Below are 4,125 nucleotides of genomic sequence, written 5' to 3'. Positions count from 1 at the left end.
AATTTCAGTTTTAATTATTAAATAAACCAAAGTTACAAAAATCATTTCATCCAAAAACTTAAGTCATCGTATCAAATCAGAGTATCATATCAAAACAAATGTCAATATATCAAAGTAAAACATCCCAGGGTAAACAAAATGGTGTGTGCACTACAGTTATCTCGAGCTCTTCCCCTTGCTATCGGAAGTACCTGAAACCAAAACTGAAAACTGTAAACACTAAGCTTAGCGAGTCTCCCCAAACTACCACATACCATACACATAATTGGATAATCACATAAAGGTTGGTGAAGTCAGCGTGTGTTTGCTACGATGTTTATTCCTTAGCAATTTAACTACAACACACTTCCATAACAATTTCGTAACAATGGGGTGTGTAGCAAATTTCGTAGCCATTTGTTCCATAACAAATTCTGTAGACATTTCTTATGTAGCAAATTTCGTAACCATTTGTTCCGTAGCCATTTTTTCCGTAACAAATTCCATAGCCATTTGTTCCTTAACAAATTCTATAGTCATTTGTTTTTGTAGCAAATTCCGTTAGCATTTGCTCCGTAGCAAATTTCGTAACCATTTGTTCCGTAACAAATTTTGTAGCCATCTGTTCTGTGACAAATTTCGGAGCCATTTGTTCCATAAGAAAAATAGGTTCCAAAACAAATTCATAATAATAAAAATATTCAACAAAATCAAATTTCCATTTATAATATTTGTTGAAATATATATATATATATATATATATATATATATATATATATATATATATATATATATATATAAATGCAATAAAATTAATTTTAATAGTTGCATAGATTTTTATAGATATATTACATAATTGAAAATCATTTTACATGGTTCCCTAATCATCAAAATTGAATATTCATTACAAATATTGTCACACAGTTCATATTAACTTATTTTTATAAAACAAAACTTGATTTTCTATTATAAAAGGTAATCTAGTAATTAAAGATTTTGATGTTTAAATTTTTGTGTGCTTTCGTATCTGCAGTACAATCGTATCTGCAATATAATCACAACGGATTGCAAAAAAAACTGAATTTGCATACTAAAATTTTTTAATGGTAGTGGCATGAGTTGTTTATGTTCTTATTATTGATATTGATCCTTGATTCCATGAAACCAATATAACAAAAATTAATAAAATTGAATATTATAGTTGGACTTTGTTTTCTCTAATTTTGACCATCAGCTCATGGGATTGTGTGGTAAGCAGTGATTACCTGTTAAGCTTTATAGAGATTGTTCTAGCTCCCAACAAGCCATGACTACATGGACACGAATATGAATATAGCATAAAAGTAGCTAAAAAAATTAAATCAGTTCATCTTTCCTATGTTTTTTTAATTTGCTATGTAATTGTTAAGTTGTATCAGATGAGAAAAAAAATTGCACTTTTCTATTAACCCATATGAACTATTTCGGATAACAGTTCGTGCTATCTATTTAAAAAAAAAAAAAAAAAAAAAACGAATCCATTTTTAGCAACGGAAAATTTTCTTTAAAAATATCATAATTTCATAACATGTTATAATTCCCTCCAAACAATTTCAAATTTTTAATTTCAAACATTTCATTGATCTTTAAAATCTAAAACCAAAATTAAAGAAATTATAAACCCTAACCTTATTAAGTCATATCCTTTAATGTGTTGTTATCGACCAAACAATTTTTGAAGTCTTCATTTTTGCTCTCCTCTCCAACAACTATTCTTTGACATAGTGCACATCAAAACATACCTGAAACATAAATTAAAAAAAAAACAAATTCAAATTATAAAAAAGGACATGTGTTAAATATGGAAGAGAAATGAGGTTAACTCACACATAGCTAGACAGGGTTCCTTCATAAGTTTCGTTAACACCCCTAGTCTTTACCTAATGTTTGATAATGAAAGGAAATTTTCTCAATCTTACATCTATCTTTGAGTAGTCACGTAGAAGCTTTGTATTTATAACAGCAAGCAAGTTGTTTACACAAATATCACAATGGATTCCAATAGTAATATCCATCAGTTTCACTATGGGACCCTAGCTCGAGTCAATGCCTATAGAAATAAGGGCAAAATTGTCATTTGAGATTTTGAGAACTGATAATTGATTAGGTTTTACTTAATTTTAGGTTTCATGTTTAAGATAATGAGATATATTGAATTTGTTTTGAAAACAGAACCTAAAAAGACCAATTTACCCTTCAAGAGAATTACGTGAACATTCCCAAGATTATCAGATTTCAAAATATCAGGAAGCTTCAACAAACATCAATGTTACTTTTACAAAATCCAAATGAATGGGCAGATGATCCATAAGGAAACAATCGAGCATCGGGCCATTCTTTTGTAACATGTTTATCTAATAATACCACGAGTTGCTTATGTTTTTCCTTCACTTCTTCTGGTGGAATCAGTGACACATAAATTGCAAGAAAAGATGCATTTAGCCTTTGTATATCCCCCATACATTATGTATAACTTCTATAGTTCCTCATTCTTTGGTTAAGTATCCACTGTCCCCGTTTATCTAATATGTGATCCTGATTTCATATCATAAGAGTTGCAAATAAAGCTAAAAATAAGAAGAGAGATTATAAAGTTAATGGAAGCTCATTTCAATGCTTTGTGAGCAAAAAATTAATAACCAAACCTAAACAATTGACAACAAAACACTAGAATTTGATAACCAAAATCACTAAAAAAGGTAAACCATACCAAAATCCATATGTTACTGGTGTTCAGCTTGTCATCTTCCTCATATCAACTTTCACATGCATTGTTGCCACCATCCATACGATCAAAACAAAAGAAAATGATATCAAATTACTGACCAAAACAATCAAGTTCTTGTAATTATCGAAATGGAAGACTGAGATTTAGGGCTTAAAATATAAATCAAGAATGATGTTTAGGGCATGAAATCATTGCTTCCCTTGAATGTAGAGTGGTAGTTTCTGAATATGATGGTTAGGTCTTGAAATTGTAAAAGCTTCTACCCAAAATCCTAAGAATCATAAGGTTATAATAAATAACTAATAGAAATTGAGACTTTTTGACCTGTAATTGATCTTTGCAATTGGTTGTAAGAAATAATGGGGTGGGTTTTAGATGAACAAACCCTAATGAATAAAAACCTTATCATCATGTTCAATTGAAGTGTTTTGGAAGTTACAAGAACTGTATGCTTTTATAACCAATACTCATAAAAGAAATTGATAAGTTTCGAAAGAAAAACACAGAGACTTGACTTCGATTCATTCATAGAGAATAGAGAAAACGGGATACCTTGATAAAAGTCCATTAATCGATGTCATCTTGGCAGTGTCGATACAAACATAGTTCATCGCCGCCATATTTAAGTAGTCAGTGGAGACGACACGAACGGTGGCGCGCTGGTGGTGACGGTAGGGCGATAAAATGAAAATCAGTCGAATAATTGAACTGTAGCTCTCTTTTGGTGGGCTTTTCTTGGGCATCACAGGTCATCCTCGTGTTACCAGGGCCCATGGCCAACTTTCAGTCGGTGGTTGCACCTTAATGCCGAGGACGAGGATGAAAATAGATAGAGCATTCAGAGGCAGAAGGAGGTTAGTATTAGGGATTTTGTGTTCAGGTGAAAGAGAGAGAGTGAAAAGAAGGAGGAATCTGGAAACATTAGAAGTCAAGCAACATAGAAGCAATGTATAGTAAGCTGATTGAGGGAAAAAGTCAGTAGCAATCTCAACAAAATATTGGGCACTAAATTGCCAGCTTTCTGCCCAAACTCTAAAGTCCCAAAAGATTAAGGTGCCACATTTGAAAAGTTTGAAAACATTTGTAGCCAAACTCATAAACAGGTATATTGTTTCTTAATTCAATGTGCTTTTATATGTATATATTAACTAGTGGAGAACCCATGTTTTGTCTGGGGTAAAATTGTAAACGTATAAACATATAGACTAAAAGTGACAATAAACCAAAATTATTGTGGCCAAAATCTAAAGTGGGAAAAGTTACTGTTAAAATGTTGTTCCACTTTTAATATATATATATATATATATATATATATATATATATATATATATATATATATATATATATATGAAACATCCCAAAAATACGGTCCAAAAATT

The 4,125-nt window shown here is 30.9% G+C and overlaps 1 long non-coding RNA gene across 1 annotated transcript; it reads right to left on the bottom strand.

The window, feature by feature from the left end:
- Positions 1-3,303, bottom strand: LOC145051375 (uncharacterized). The gene is made up of 4 exons (XR_013683576.1): positions 2,729-3,303; positions 1,846-2,553; positions 1,647-1,760; positions 1-191 (listed from the first exon to the last, which is right to left on the bottom strand). It is a non-coding gene; the product is annotated as an uncharacterized LOC145051375 (long non-coding RNA).
- Between the last annotated feature and the right edge of the window lie 822 nt (positions 3,304-4,125).

Source organism: Lactuca serriola, chromosome 5 (assembly GCF_051521515.1).
Source record: "Lactuca serriola cultivar US96UC23 chromosome 5, Lser_US96UC23_V15, whole genome shotgun sequence".
NCBI classification, from domain to species: domain Eukaryota; kingdom Viridiplantae; phylum Streptophyta; class Magnoliopsida; order Asterales; family Asteraceae; genus Lactuca; species Lactuca serriola.
The sequence above is the reverse complement of the archived record's forward strand: the minus strand, read 5'-3'. Positions and strand labels throughout refer to the sequence as shown.